The sequence below is a fragment of the Phocoena sinus genome, chromosome 16 (genome assembly GCF_008692025.1).
Source record: "Phocoena sinus isolate mPhoSin1 chromosome 16, mPhoSin1.pri, whole genome shotgun sequence".
In the NCBI taxonomy this organism is placed as follows: Eukaryota; Metazoa; Chordata; class Mammalia; order Artiodactyla; family Phocoenidae; genus Phocoena; species Phocoena sinus.
In genome coordinates, this window is record NC_045778.1 from 33,603,411 (window position 1) to 33,621,103 (window position 17,693).

Genomic DNA, 17,693 nt, shown 5'->3' on the forward strand with positions numbered 1-17,693 from the left:
ATAAAGACACAGACGTTGAGAATGGATCTGAGGACATGGCGAGCCGGAAGGGTAAGCTGGGACGAAGTGAGAGAGTGGCATGGACATATATACACTACCAAATGTAAAATAGATAGCTAGTGGGAAGAAGCTGCATGGCACAGGGAGATCAGCTTTGTGCTCTGTGACCACCTAGAGGGGTGGGATAGGGAAGATGGGAGGGAGACACAACAGGGAGGAGATATGGGGATATATGTATATGTATAGCTGATTCACTTTGTTATAAAGCAGAAACTAACACACCATTGTAATGCAGTTATACTCCAATAAAGATGTTAAAAACAAATATTCACTAAGAATTCTGAGGTTAAATTAAACATCAGCAAAAACTGAAAGAAATAATCTATGGTGAAACAAAAATAAGAATCCCATTCACTCAGATTGGAATATTATACCATAAAACACGGTTTTTGGTTACAGAATAATACCTAACAACCTGTCTAACAGGGAAATCTCATCCAATATAAAAGATTTTTAAAGTACCGGTTAATTAGCAGCCACTGTGACAGAAGTTGTACATGGCTCATGCACATTCAGAGAGGGAAAAGATACAGGCTCTTCCTTGAGAACACACTTCTGCATTTGCATCCCTTGTAGTCCATGATGGGTTTCTTTTGAAAATACCAAATGAAAGATCAGGTACCCTATATCACTTTCCCAAAATGAAATCCAACTCAGCTCAGTTTAGCTTCACGAGCACACCATTCTGAGCTGTGTTTAACTTTCAGAACTTGTGCAGAATGATCTCCAAAATCACCTGTTCTTCCCTGAAATTAACAGGGTCTCTAAGGAAAAGGCAGGGGCCAACATCTGTTACTAAATACAGTTTAGTGTATTAGCTGGAAACTCTGTAACCTCTGGGTCAATGTGGCTCTTAAAAAAATAAGAAGGGTAGGATAAAAGATTAAATCAGAATCCTTTGCATTAACCTATTAATTAAAAACAAACAGGGAAGTTGCACTTCTGGGAAGATGGAATAAACATATTTTTCCCTATTCCCTCCACTAAATATGACTGAAAGAAACTCATCAATCCTGAAAAATGGACAGAAGAAGGCAGACTGACTAGGCGTTTCAGAACCTTAGGAGCAATATGTTGATGAGTTTTCTTTTTGTCCTTTAGATCCCATACTTAGAGTCTGAAGAAGCCAGAAACCAGAAAATGCCAACAGGTTCAGGCCAAAAATAAACAGCCTCTTCTCTCTACCAAAGGACCAAGACAAGACAGAAAACTTTGAGGCAGTAACTGTTTTACTCCAGCCAAACACCACAGAAACAACTGAGGTCCCACCCCATACATGCCAGCAAAGGTCAAGTGAGGAGCCTAGACTTCTGCCCTCTGGAGACTGTTATGAGGTCCACTACCTCTTTTTCTCCAGCAGAGTAAGGTCAAACAAACATGAGAAGAGAATATCTTCAACCCTGATGAGTGGTAACAAGATCCCTATCTGTAATGAGATGTCAGTGAAGACCATGAGGGGAATCTGGACTTCCACCACCATGATCAGTCATGAGGCACCCCTTAATTTCTCTGCTGGCATGGTGTCATAGGAGGCCAAATGGAGAGCAAGGACTTTCACCACCTTCCAGCTATAAGACTACGTGACTAACCACATGGCCCTCAGACTCGATCTCAGAAGGAGGCCACAATGGGACCAGTAACAAGGCACCTGCAGTCAAGGAGGTATCACTGGAAGACTAGTGGGGACCCTGTATTCTATGCCCCACCCAGCTTTATTAAGGACCCCCTGCTCAGGTATTGACAAAGGACAAATGGAGAACCTGGACCTCTATCCCCACCTAACAGTAACAAAATGGGGCCCCTCCTTTTTCAATAAAGCCATTTATAAGCAGCCAGCTAAAAGACAAAGTTTAAATAAGATCCAGAGCCCTATAATGCAACACACCAAATTTCTAACTTCCAGTAAAAGATCATCATCAAACTAATAACAAGGAAGATCACAAATTGAATGAAAAAACATAATAGATGCTAACAGTGAGATGACCTATTTTATTTCATTTTTTTAACATCTTTATTGGAGTATAATTGCTTTATAATGGTGTATTAGTTTCTGCTTTATAACAAACTGTATCAGTTATTCATATACATATATCCCTATATCTCTTACCTCTTGCATCCCCCTCCCTCCCACTCCCCCATCCCACCCCTCTAGGTGATCACAAAGCACCAAGCTGATCTCCCTGTGCTATGCAGCTGCTTCCCACTAGCTATCTATTTTACATTTGGTAGTGTATATATGTCCATGCCACTCTCACTTTGTCCCAGCTTACCCCTCCCCCTCCCCGTATCCTCAAGTCCATTCTCTAGTAGGTCTGTGTCTTTACTCCCATCTTGCCCCTAGGTTCTTCATGACCTTTTATTATTTTTTTTTTAGATTCCATATATATGTGTTAGCACACAGTATTTGTTTTTCTCTTTCTGACTTACTTCACTCTGTATGACAGACTCTAAGTCCATCCACCTCACTACAAATAACTCAATTTCATTTCTTTTTATGGCTGAGTAATATTCCACTGTATATATGTGCCACATCTTCTTTATCCATGAGATGACCTATTTTAGAATTACCTGACAAATATTTTACAGCAACCATTATAAAAATGCTTCAGTGAGAAATTATGAACACATACTTTTTTAAAAAGTTAAAAATAGAAAGTCTCAGAAAAGAAACAAAAAACTTAGCAAAAAAATAGTATAAAGAAGAAGCAAATGGAAATTTTAGAAATATAGATAAAACTAAAAGGATAAATAACGAATCCATAAGTAGAGTTGGAAAACTCCCCTTTCTCAACAGTCAATAGAACAACTAGATAAAAATCAGCATAGATATAGAAGAACTCAACATCCCAGGAACCATGACAATCTAATATCCATTGTAGAGCACTCCACCCAACAACAGCAGAAAACTCAAATACACATTATTCTCAATTTCTCATTAGACATATACCAAGGTAGACCACATCCTGGGTCATAAAATAAACCTTAACAAATTTAAAAGAACTGAAATCATAGAAAGTATGTTCTCTGATTACAATGGAACCAAACTAGAAATTAAAAACAAAAAAATAACAGGAAAATCTGCAAACATTTGGAAACTAAACAACATACATCTCAATAATCAAAAAAGAAATTTCAAGGGAAAACAAAAAGTACATTGAACTGAATGAAAATGAAAATGCGGACCGAGAGATTATCATACTAAATGAAGTGAGACAGAGAAAGACAAATAGTACATGATATCACTTATATGTGGAATCTAAAAACATAGTACAAATGAGCTTATTTATAAAACAGAACCAGACTCACAGACATAGAAAACAAACTTATGGTTACCTGGAAAAGAAATCTCCAGGCCCAGATGGTTTCATCTACAAATTCTACCAAATGTCTAAAGAAGAATTAACACCAATTTTTCTACAGTATCTTTCATAAAACAAAAGAGGATGAACATATCCTAATTCATTTTTTAAAGCTAATATTACCCTGATAACAAAACTAGAAAAAGGCTGTTCAAAACAAAGAAAACTACAGGAAAAAAAAAAAAATATATATATATATATATATATATACACAAATTCTATGATCAAGTTGAGTTTTCTCCCCAGGGATGCAAGCTTGTTTAATATTTAAAAATCAACCAGTATGATCAATCATATTAATATGTTAACGAAGAAAAATCACATGATCATATTAAACTGTGCAGAAAGTCATTTGCCATAATGAAACACCCATTCATAACTTTAAAAAGAAAAGCCACTCAGAAAACTAGAGAGGAAATTCCTAAAGTTGATTAAGCATACACAAAAGACCTAAAGCTAACATTATACTAAATGGTGAAAGACAAAATACTTTTCCTCTAAAGTTGGGAAAAGGGAAGGGATGTCAGCTTTCATTGTTTATATGCAATACAGTGGTAGAAATTCTAGCTACTGAAATAAGACAAGAAAAGGAAATAACAGAAATGCAGATTAGAAAGGAATAAAAGTGTCACTATTTGCAGAAGGCATGACTGCCTATGTAGAAAATTCCAAGGAATCTCCAAAAATCTCCTAGAACTAATAAGTGAGTTTAGCAAGGTCTCAGGATACAATATAAACATACAAAAATCAATTATATATCTATATACTAGCATTGAAGATGTGGATACTGAAATTAAAACTACAATACCATTTTATAACCACTCAAAAAATACTTAGGCATAAGTATAACAAAGCATGAACAGGACTTGAATACTGAAAAGCTAAAAACACTGATTTAAGAAATCATGTACTGTATTCATGGGCTGGAAGACAACCCAGTAAAAATTCAGCTTTCCCACACTGATATAAAGGTTTTTCGTAATTCTTAAAATCTAAGGAAGATTTTTTGTGGACATCAAAAAGATTATTATAAAATTTATATGGAAAGGCAAAGGCATAGAATAGCAAAAATAATTTGAAAATTCTGCACAGCAAAATAAACACTCAACAAAATGAAACGGCAACCGACAGAATGGGAGAAATATTTCCAAACCATGTATTAGACAAGGGGTTAATATCCAAAATATACAAAGAGGGACTTCCTTGGTGGCGCAGTGGTTAAGAATCCGCCTGCCAATGCAGGGGACATGGGTTCGATCCCTGGTCTGGGAAGATCCCACATGCCACTGAGCAACTAAGCCCATGTGCCACAACTACTGAGCCTGCGCTCTAGAACCCATGAGCCACAATTACTGAGCCCATGTGCCACAACTACTGAAGCCCACATGCCTAGAGCCCATGCTCCTCAAAAAGAGAAACCACTGCAATGAGAAGCATGCACACTGCATTGAAGAGTAGCCCCACTTGCTGCAACAAGAGAAAGCCTGTGTGCAGCAATGAAGACCCAACACAGCCAAAAATAAGTAAATAAATAAATAAATTTATTAAAAAATATATATACAAAGAACCCATACAATTTAATAACAAAAAAATAAACTATCTAATTTTAAAATGGGCAAATGAAATGAGTAGACATTTCTCTGAAGAAGAGATTCAACTGGCCTTCAGGACATGAAAAATGCTCAACATCACTAATCATCAGGGAAATGCAAATCAAAACCACAGTGAGCTATCACCTCACACCCGTTAGAATGGCTATCATCAAAAAGACAAACATTATCAAGTGTCAGCGAGGAGGTAGAGAAAAGGGAACACTTGTGCACTGTTGGTGGGGATGTAAATTGGAATAGCCACTACAGGAAACCTTATGGAAGTTCCTCAAAAAATTAAAAATAGAACTACCATACTATCCAGTAATTCCAATTCTGGTATATATCCAAAGGAAATGAAAACAGGATATCAAAAATATAGCTGTATTCCCATGTTTATTGCAGCATTGTTCATAATAGCCAAGATATGGAAACAACCTAAGTGTTCATCAACAGATGAATGGAAAAAGAAGATGTAGTATACAGTCGTCCTTAGGTATTCACACGGGATTGGTTCCAGGACACCCATGGATACCAAAATCCACAGATGGTCAAGTCCCTTATATAAAATGGTATAATATAGTCGGCCTTCCATATCCATGGGTTCCACATCCATGGATATGGAGAGCTGACTGTATATATACAATGGAATATAATTCAGCCATGAGAAGGAAAGAAATTCTGTCATTTGTGACCACATGGGTGGAAACTGAAGGCATTATGCTAAGTGAAATGAGTCAAACAGAGAAAGACAAATACTGTATTATATCACTTATATGTGGAACCTGGAAAAGCTGAACTCATACAAACAGGAAGTAGAATGGTGATTACCAGGGGCTGGGGTTGGAGGAACTGGAGAGATGTTGTTGAAAAGGACAAACTTGCGGGCTTCCCTGGTGGCGCAGTGGTTGGGAGTCCGCCTGCCGATGCAGGGGACACGGGTTTGTGCCCCGGTCCAGGAGGATCCCACATGCCGTGGAGCAGCTGGGCTCGTGAGCCATGGCCGCTGGGCCTGTGCTCCGCAACGGGAGAGGCCACAGCGGTGAGAGGCCCGCGTACAGCAAAAAAAAAAAAAGTACCAGGAAATGAATAAGTGCTGACAATCTAATGCACAGCAAAGTCACTACAGTAAATTATTAAAAACAAAGTTGCTAAGAGACTGTGTTCTTACAACAAAAAGCAAATTATAATTATGAGACATGATAGAGGGGTGTTAATGCCACTGCAATAATCATATTGCAATGTATAATGTATCAAATCAATATTTTGTATACCTTAAACTTTATAATTTTATATGTCAATTATATCTCAATGAAAACTAAAATTTTTTAAATTAAAATAAATCAGGTGGAAGGAACCGGCATACCTGACTCCAAGATTATACAGCAACAGCAGTCAAGACAGTATGGTATTGGCAGAATGATAGAAACATAGGTATAAATAGAATAGAGAACCCAGAAACAGACCCAACTGACTATTGACAAAGGTGTAAAAGCAATTCAATGGAGAACAGACACCTTTTCAGCAAATGGTGCTCGATTAATTTGGTATCCACAGGCAAAACAAACAATCTTGACCTAAGTCTTATATCTTATACAAAATTTAACTCAAATGTATCACAAATTTAAATATAAAATGCAAAACTATTTAACGTAAAAAACAAAAAGGAGAAAATCTTTGGGATCTAGGATGAGACCAAAAATTCATAGATTTGATACCAAAGGCATGATCCATAGAAGGAAAAATTGGTAAATTGGGCCTTTTGAAAATTAAAAACATTTGCACTTCAAAAGAGTATGAAAAGAGTAAGAGTATGAAAAGACATACTAAAGACTAAAATAAAAATCTGCACACTTCATGTACGAGAAAGCCTAATATCTAGAACACACAAAGAACTATCAAAACAAAATCTTTAAAAAATACAATTAGAAAGTGGGCAAAATACATAAACAAACACTTCACCAAAGAGGATAAATGGTAAATAAGCACATGAAAAGATATTCATCATCATTAGTCATTCAGAAAATGCAAATTAAAACCACAATAATTTATTACTACATACCTATCAGAATGGCTAACATAAAAATAATGATACCACCAAATGCTGGTGATGAAATGTGTTGAAGGAGATCATGGAGAGGATGTGACTGCCGGTTGACCTACAAGCTGGACCCAAGCAATCGAAGGCTCCTCACCCCCTCCCCCATCCTTGGAATGTATGCTCTGACCACCATTCCCACAATAGGAGCCCTTTTCAAGGACAGAGCCTTGAGAGAGTATGTGTTGTTGAGGCCACCTGCACAGAATATATGACTGAATCTAGTTAAGGTCTCTATATAAATTTTAAGATTCTTGCAGGAAGATGTAGAGATCTACTCATCTTGTGGCCATCCAAGAGGAGCCTCATATGTAAGTTCCTGTGCATATTAAACCTGCCACCTACCAATCAGTAGTGGTTTGCCTCTTTCTTTCATTCCTTGCCCTCTGTGTATGGAGGTCAGTTTGTGAACCAACAATATGGAGAAACTGGATCACTCATACATTGCTGCTGAGAATGCAAAATAGTACAGCCATTGTGAAAACCAGTTTGTCATTTTATTAAAAACTAAACATATAACTACCATGTTACCTACCAACTGCACTCCTTCACATTTATCCCAGATTAATGGTAACTTATGTTCACAAAAAAACCTCTACCTTAATATTTAGAGCAGCTTTACATATTCATAATAGCCCCCAGATGGAAACAACCCAGATGTCCTTCAATGGATGAATGGTCAAATAAACAATGGTGTATCCATACATAGATACTACCGAGGAAAAAAGAAAAAGAAGATACTATTGACACACACAACTACAACAATCTGGATGAATTTCCAGGGAGTTATGCTCAGTGGAAAAAAATCCCCCCAAAATTACATACAGTATGATTCTGTTGTATCATTCTTTTTTTTTTTTTTTTTTTTTTTTGTGGTACGTGGGCCTCTCACTGTCACGGCCACTCCCATTACAGAGCTCAGGCTCTGGACACGTAGGCCCAGCGTCCATGGCTCACGGGCCCAGCCGCTCCGTGGCACGTGGGATCCTCCCGGACTGGGGCACGAACCCTTGTCCCCTGCATCGGCAGGCAGACTCTCAACCACTGCGCCACCAGGGAAGCCCTATGTATCATTCTTGAAATGATATTATAGACATAGGGATATTATAGACAAAGGGAAGAGATCAGTGGTTACCAGAGATTAAGGAGGGGTTGTGGTAAAAGGGGTAGGTGGCTGTAAGCAGGCAACATGAGGCATCCTTGTGGTGAAGGAAATATTCTGTATCTTGACTGTATCAGTGTCAATATCCTGGTGGTGATGTTGTACTAGAGTTTTAGTGGACTTTATTATTAGGGAAAACAGTAAAGAGTACATGGTATTGTGCATATTATTTCTTACAACAGCATAGAAATCTATAATTATCTCACAGTAAAAAGTTTAATTAAAAAATAAACAGGGGGCAGCCCACATAATAAGTTAGAAGATAGTGTATGGTAGTGAAATAATAACTATATAAGTGAAGCATTACTGAATTGAGGAATCTAGTAAAATTTAATAAATGAGGTTTAGGGAATGCACCACAGAAGAGTTGGCACAGATCTAGGATGAAGGATCTAACAAGATCCTGAAAGGCAGAGACCCCTGGCCAAATGATACTGAAGGCAGCATCAGAGGAGCCTGAGGACTGGTAGAGGAGTGAAAGGGGAGGGACTGGTTGAGGATACTTCCTGTAGAGGAGTATGATATAGAGGGGAAGAATAACAAAGGCATTTCTATGAGGCAGCTCCACAGGGTTAGAGGACAAAAACTGGAGATTTCACAAGTGAATAAGAATGTGTTCAGTGTTGAAAGGTGTATCAGAACTATGATTTGTGAATACCTTGAAGACAAGGACATCTCTTACTCAATATTGTGTCACCAAACCGCTGTCTGATATCTGTTGCATACCAAATGCTTCATTAAATGGTGTTGTTGATTTCACTAAAAGGAATCTCAGTACAGTGACGGAGGCAGTAGACAGATTTCAATGGACTAAAGAGACAAAGGGAAGGGAGAAAATAACTCTTTTAAAAGTCTTGGTTCTGAAGGTAAGAGCCAAAAACAAAATTAGAAGGCAAGGACATATTTTATATTATGTTCTTTTCATGGTTTTAAGATGTGAGAAACTTGCATTTACATCTTTGCTAGGGAAAAGAGCCAGCAGAGATGGGGAGAAACTGAAAACCCAAGAGAGAAGATGAAAGGTAGATATGGAAATGAACTTTAAGGAAGTAAAAGAGATGCAGATGTTTGTAGGTAGAGGGGTAGGAGCACATGCCAGATGGCCTCTATTTTCAATTAAGTGGGAGGTGAACTGCTCTGCTAGGAGAGTGGAGAAAGAATAAGGGCCGGAAGAAAGGCTCTGCTTTGGAATAGATGGAAAATGGGAGTGCAAACTGAACTACCGATGTAAGCTCATGTCTCATAGACATTTGTCACCACGTGGGCTGCACCTTTATTCATTTAAGTATGCAGCCTCACTTCGATACTAGTATCTCCAACCCCAAATGATGCATGTCTCCTCTGAACCAGATTTCTGCTCACAATAACTGAAGACCAAATGGGCTATGTATAAATGACTATAACTACTTCCCAAATCACATTTAATCAGCACAATATGTTCTTGAATTTATCCAAACATGTGATTTTTTCAGAGACACATTTAAACATTATGCTTTGTTCAAGGACAAAATAAATGGAGGAGGCTAGAGATGGATTTGCTCACTTACCTTTGTGTGCGCACTCTACTGAACGCAGAATATCTTATGAGTCATAGGAGAGCATGACCTATTTTTAGACAAATGCTTTTGCAAATTTCGTATGCAGTGGTAGAAGAATATTTAAATCCTAATTGAACTAAGCCGTCTCATTACCTGGCTATACTGACCGATGAGCATTGCCATGGCGATGAGGCAATCAAGTTAGCAGGTCCTACTGTGAGAATTTTCCATTCCAGGTGCTTTATCAAGTTCCATCTTGCTCATCTCCAAGCACTATCTAATCAGCAGGAATATAAAGAGAATGAGTTAGTGACACAGAAGCAGATACCACAAAAGAAAAACTGTTTTCTTGAACAATACTTATGCCAAGGTATGTTGACATAAAATTTGCAAAGTAAGAATTTTTTTTAATTTGATAAACAATTTTAGGCTGCTCAACAACAAATTAAAACATCAAGATATAAGTATCCATTTTAACATTTTTAAACTTTTATATGTATTCAGGTAAAAAAATCAAAGCTCAAACAATCAAATGTTTTGTTGTCTTCACCATTGGTCTCAAAGATAATTATTGCTTGTACTATGGATTGAATTGTGCCCCACACACACCAAATTCATATGTTGAAGCCCCAACTCCCAGCGTAATGGTATCCTGGAGATGTGGCCTTTGGAAGATAATTAAGTTTAGATGAGGTCATAAGGAGGGGGCCCCAGGATGGGATTAGTGTCTTTATAAGAAGAGGAAGAGACACCAGGGTGCCCTCTCTCTCTCTCTCTCTCTCTCTCTCTTCCCCTCCCTCCCCCTCCCTCCTTCCCTCCCTCTTTTCCTCCATCATGTGAAGACACAGCAAGAAGTCAGCTATCCACAAGCCAGGAATAGGGCACTTACTGGGAACCAAATCAGGTGGCACATTAATCTTGGACTGCCCAACCTCCAGAACTATAAAAAATTAATTCCTATTGTTTAAGCCACCAAATCTCTGATAATTTGTTATGGCAGCCCCATTGACTAATAAATCCTGTTTAAATGGGACCTAAATACATCTTACAGCTTGGTAGAGATCAGGTATTGACAAAGGATAAGTAACTTTCCTGCTCAAAAATAAAACGTAAGAGCAAGAGTTCAAAGTGGTTTCCATTATATCTCAAAATGGAAGTACAGAACTATACTCTCATTTTGAGACTATAAAGAATTTTAAAATTTTATCACTTCTGCAGGTTTGCTATTGCTATGTTCTTAGCCTAAGTGGCAATAAAAATGCTCAAATCTGAACGCATTTTGAAACTGTGTTTAGGGGCAGAAAGAAGGGGAAGAACCAAGAAAACTACATCCTTTTTTGTCATTTGCAGTATAGAAGGAAAACTGCATGGAATAAAATGCTTATGACAAAATTAAGGAGAAAATAAAAGTTCTGAATAAAAATGGCAATACAACAATCATGTCAATACGTGTCTCTTAAATTTCTCATTAAAATTTCCTGAAGATATACTAAAATATAATACAAAGATGAACTACACAGTAAACCCAAAATAGTACAGGATCACATACCAGAATCTGGAGTTCATTTATACTAACTGAATTTTATGTGCTACAAAGGTTAGTATCATAATTGTTTTATTTCACTGGTGTGTGCCCAAAATATCGAATAGCCCTTGGTACTCATTAGGTGCTCAATAAACATTTTTTATCCTGGTTAACTAGACATTTATTGAGAATTGATAAAGAACCTTTGAACCACACACCATATGCTTTTCCCTTAGAAAGATAACATCCTAGATAGCTTCCAAAGAAAGTAGGCAAACATGATTCCCCATCTTAATGTATATTCAGTGACACAGGGATTACAATGACCAGAGAAAAACTTACTACATAACTGCTATCATCTGGGCAAGTCAGAGCAAGAATAATCTTCCTGTTTTCTTTTAACAACTGTTCTTACATATATTTGGCTCCACAACTCTCAGGATTTCACATCACAGCACAAGGGAGGAGTGTAAGGTTGTGGGCTCCAACATGGTAAATATAGGTTAGAAAATTTAAGAGCAATTCATTCTGAGTTATTTAGACTTTCACATCCTGTATGATACAAAGAGAATTATAAACGACATTTGCTTCTTTGGCTTATTCCTAGAATTGAACCTGTAACTTATTCCTAGATTCAATTGGAATTAATTCCAACACACCCACACAAAAAAATAATACCCACTGACATGGCAAACCAGAATGAAGTGGAATACTTGTCCAGATAACCTTCAGAACTAGATCTGAGTGGAAAAGATGACAGCATCTAAGTGGACAGTGAGCACTAAAGCTAAGGTCACTCTGTCCATGGTTTCTGGAAGCCAATATCAGAACTGAAAACTATGATTTAAAAAGGATACTGATCAAAGCAATGATAAATGTGAAATGCTACTTTAAACTTGGAAATATTCTCAAGAAAAACATGATTAGAAATAATTTTTCTAAAAGGAAAAGAAGAAACGCATTCTGAAATGCGTTTATCACCAATGACTTTGGTGATAAACAATAAATAACGTTTATTGAAATGTGTGTATCACCAATGACTTTGTACTAATTTCTTCTAGCTACTTTCATCCACTAAATATAAATAAGTTTATTCAGTAATAATTAAAATTACAACCTCCAGGATAAAACTGAATCTTCCTCAAAATATTATTTTAGCAAAAATTAATATTGGTTCATTGATCACTGGTGCAGTTCCGCATCCTGCCTAATTAGCAATGCTATTATTCTGTGGAAACTTTGACAACTTTTTAATAGTTTTTTATAATCTTTTAAATTTGTTTTGCTCATTTCAACTAAACACCTTTAGTAAAATGCGGTGTGTTGTGAACAAAGTGGAGAGTTCATGAAATACTGAAGTTGGTAGGAGCATTTATATCACTAATGTATTTCACCAACAAACAGCCTATGGCCCTGAGAGGGACATATTTATCCCCATAGCCCAACTGATTTTCCATACTTTTCTCTATGACAGTAACTGTGTCATGTTCTTTCCTCTCTTCCTTTCTTTCTTCATTTCCTGTCTCAGCAGCTGAATGAAAAGCCCGTTTACAGTTTAGATTAGGTAATATTGATATAACTCACGTAAAGGTGAATAAAATGTTAACTAACCAAATGAATCAATGGATTTTTTGTTCTTTGATCTTGTTTCCTATCTGGGCTCCCTTTTTCCCTTCAACTCATACCTCCTGTATACTGTAAATTCTTATCAACTAATTATTTCTTTCCTTTTTCTTTTCTCTATCTCCCCATAAATCTCCGTAATTTGGGTTTTCTATTAGGCCTGCTAATGTTTGCTTTTGGCTGACCACATTAACACATGAAATAATCATTTTCAAAAATTTCTGTAACAAAGGGCTTCCCTGGTGGCGCAGTGGTTGAGAGTCCGCCTGCCGATGCAGGGGACACGGGTTCGTGCCCCGGTCCGGGAAGATCCCACATGACGCGGAGCAGCTGGGCCCGTGAGCCATGGCCACTAAGCCTGCGCGTCCGGAGCCTGTGCTCCGCAATGGGAGAGGCCACAACAGTGAGAGGCCTGCGTACCGCAAAAAAAAAAAAAAAAAATTCTGTAACAAGAATCCAATTTACTAGATTTTCCTAGGATATGGGATAAGACTGTTTCAGTTTTTTATTTTTCTTCCTCTACCCTTAAAAGTATCGAAAATATTCCTGCAAAAATTGAGAGATGTAGTTATAAAAAGTTCCATTTTTCTACTTTCCCTTATTCCTTTCTTCTGAACCCAAAAATCCATTAAGCTAAATAGATCTTACAACACAGATACTAATATTGCAGTAAATAAAATTTTGAAAACATTTCTGGAATTAGTTTTATGAAACTTAAAATTGGGGGCTAAGTTCTTCAGAATCATTGTGGTCACTCAATCTTTCTGACGTGGGAAAGTTGACTCCCATCTAATCTCATGATTTAAAGTAACTTTGTGGTAATTAGCCCACTTGTCATAAGTGTATTCTGTGGACAACTCACCATGTCAAGTTTATACAGTATGGGTGGCTTACAGAGATAGAATATGTGACTTTAAGGGATGTGAATCCATGGGGGAATTTTTTATGAGACTGCCTACCGCATTAGAAAAGTGCAAACAAATCTTGCTCATGACCCAATAAAATCTGTGGAACCATATTTCTGACTTGCAGTAAAATCCCTAATTCTCAAATGTCCTGTCATCTTACACACACCCTTCTTCCATCCTTTATATTAGCAAACTTTCCACTACATCAGAGAGCTGGCTTGTGCCAGGCACAGCTTTTTCAAGGTTGTCTCCCTGCTGATTTGTCTTTCCTGACTAGATTCAGTTGACTTTATAAAATGCTGTCCACATAGTTTTGAACTTGATCGATTTCCTTGAGACATGAGCTCACGTTAGAAATGCATCTTCCCAGATGCTGAGGCACATGCTTTCTCTTTCTGGTTTGCTATGAGGCATGAACTTTGGTGACCTACCACGGCTACTGGAGTTTCTGTAACAATATATCACTAGTTTTGCTCAAGTCATGGTAGAATCCAAATGCTCAAGGATTTGCCCACCAGAACAAATGGAGAAATGTCCTTTGCTCCAGCCATATGCTGGGATGTCACTCATCAGTGATGCCTTTTCCATGAAGTCAGAGAGGACAGTCTGTGGTCTCAGACTGAGCCTCTGTTACAGAACTACACATGATCATGGCAATTTTCTTCCATTAGCTACAGCCAGATCAGATGTTACCTTCAGGATCTCCACTGTTGAGCCCATCAGCCTTTCAATTAAAAGCTTTAACAGCAGTTGGTTATTGCCCAGAGTGATTGTTTCATTAAAAACTGTACTATGGTTATATTTAATTTGCAACATTCTTTCTGTATTTATTGAACAGAATTATTTGAAAAGAACTTTGATACTTGATACATTCTTAGTATTAGCAACTTGGCATTTCTCAACAAATGATGGAAGGAAAGAAAACTATTTTTTCCTGAGCATATACTATACATCAGGTACAGAGAATAAGTCATATACTTGTTAATACATTAATATCAATGACCTTTGGGAAAATATGATTACTGGTTTACAAATGGAAAAATCAAGCCTCAGTGGGGCTAATAGTTGACTCATAACCAAATCACTCTTCACTGTTATAGTTTCATTATCTTTTAACCATTTGTAAGGCGCTTCAACATTCATTGGGAACTTTAGAATCACATTAACAGTTTTCATTTCTACCTCAACCTACGCCATAATCTTGGGACATTTTAACTCTTGGGACACTTAATGACTTACCCTCCTGTCTAAAATCTAGCGACCTTTGTATTCGTTCCTTAGAAATTCACTAATTGTGTCAGCACCTGGATATACTCCATTTTTGAATTTCAAACTTAATGTTTGGCCTCAACCTCCCAACCTGTACAGTCTCCTCTCCTTCACTCACAAACATAGGCTCAGAACTGCATTGAGCCCTTGAGCACCTCAACTCCTCTATTGTCTCCTAGTGTTCCCAGATCCAAAATGATCTCACTTTTTATGCTGTCTCTCCCGGGAACTGCCCTTTCTTGAGCCCTGTCACCTTCCTTACACCCTTATACCTCTACTTTCCGAGTACAAACCCCTAAAACTGCTCCTGTTTATCCTACATTCCTATTCTCTACTGCATCTGGAATATGTAGACTTCCTGGTGAAAATGATTTAACTGGACATCTAAGCACCAATATAAACCCATGGTTTTCAAGTCTCTTGAATCTTAGATTATCTTATTCTTTCTTTTGTAAATTTATCTTCTCCCTTTTAATATATCCTTCCAATTAGCATGTAAGCAGGCTCATGTTTCTCCCTTAAAAAAAAAAAAGCCATAAAAATATTAGGATCCCACAATACCCTCTAGACTTTGCCACTTCCCTTCTTTGCCTTGCATCCAAAATTCTCAACTAGTTATCTATATGCAGTGTATTCATTTTTATTCTGTATTTCACCCCCTACCACTCCATTAAAACAGCTCCTGATCACATCACCCACTACTGAATCCAGCAGGCATATTCCATCATCTCACTTGACCTGTGTGGAGAATTTTGTACTATGAACCACTCCCTTTAGTATTCCTTTGGACATCACTCTACTGAGTTTCTTCCTATCCTTCAAGCTCCTCCTTCTCTGTCTCATTTTTAGGATCATTCTATTCCTCATAGCCATTAAATACTGGAGTTTCTTGGGACTTCCCTGGTGGTCCAGTGAGTAGGACTCCACGCTCCCAACGCAGGGCACTCGGGTTCTATCCCTCGTCGGGGAACTGCATGCCACGTGCATGCCACAACCAAGAGTCCACATGCCTCAGCTAAAAGATGCCACATGCCGCAACTAAGAGCCAGCACGGCCAAAATAAATAATAAATAAATAAATATTTTTAAAATTATTGGAGTTTCTCAAAATAACATCATCTTCTAACTCTGCTATCTCCTAACAAGCTTGTCAATGCCTAAGTTGCAATTTCCACTTGTATGCACTTGACTGATAAATGAAACCTCTAAACCAAAATTGTCCAGTAAAACTTCCTGCAATGTTAGAAATGTTCTATAACCTGTGCCATCTAATATGGTGGTCATATTGCATAAACCTTTCAGTTTCTCCCACTGTTCCTGAGATAAGCACCTTAACATACATTCAAGACCCTGTAGGGCCACATCTCTTAGCATGCGCCTTCTTGTTCTAGCACCTATACGAACCTTATTATCCTGTAAATGTCACACCCAGCTTTCCTCCCACTACTAGTTTATGAACACTTCCTTGGAGAAGACTTCTTTTTTTCTTGAATTTTTGAATTTTATTTATTTTTTTATACAGCATGTTCTTATTAGTTATCTATTTTACACATATTAGTGTATATATGTCAATTCCAATTTCCCAAATCATCACACCACCACCAGCACCCCCACCATGTTCCCCCCTTGGTGTCCATACATTTCTCCTCCACATCTGTGTCTCTATTTCTGCCCTGCAAACCAGTTCATCTATAGCATTTTTCTAGGTTCCACATATATGCATTAATATACAATATTTGTTTTTCTCTTTCTGACTTACTTCATTCTGTATGACAGTCTCTAGATCCATCCACATCTCTACAAATGACCCAATTTTGTTCCTTTTTATGGCCGAGTAATATTCCATTGTATATATGTGCCATATCATCTATATCCATTCGCATGATGATGGGCATTTAGCTTGCTTCCATTACCTGGCTACTGTAAATAGTGCTGCAGTGGACATTGGGGTGCATGTGTCTCTTTGAATTATGGTTTTCTCAGGGTATATGCCCAGTAGTGGGATTGCTGGATCATATGGTAATTTTATTTTTAGTTTTTTAAGGAACCTCCGTACTGTTCTCCATAGTGGCTGTATCAGTTTACATTCCCACCAACAGAGCAAGAGGGTTCTCTTTTCTCCACACCCTCCCCAGCATTTGTTGTTTGTAGATTTCCTGATGATGCCCATTCTAATTCGTGTGAGGTGATACCTCACTGTAGTTTTGATTTGCATTTCTCTAATAAGTAGTGATGTTGAGCAGCTTTTCGTGTGCTTCTTGGACATCTGTATGTCTTCTTTGGAGAAATGTCTATTTAGGCCGTGTGGTCATTTTTGGATTGGGTTGTTTTTTTAATATTGAGCTGCATGAACTGTTTATATACTTTGGAGATTAATCCTTTTGTCCATTGATTCATGGGCAAATATTTTCTCCCATTCTGAAGATTGTCTTTTGTCTTGTTTGGAGTTTCCTTTGTTTGCAAAAGATTTTAAGTTTCATTAGGTCCCATTTGTTTTTGTTTTTATTTCCATTACTCTAGGAGGTGGCTCAAAAAACATGGTGCTGTGATTTATGTCAAAGAG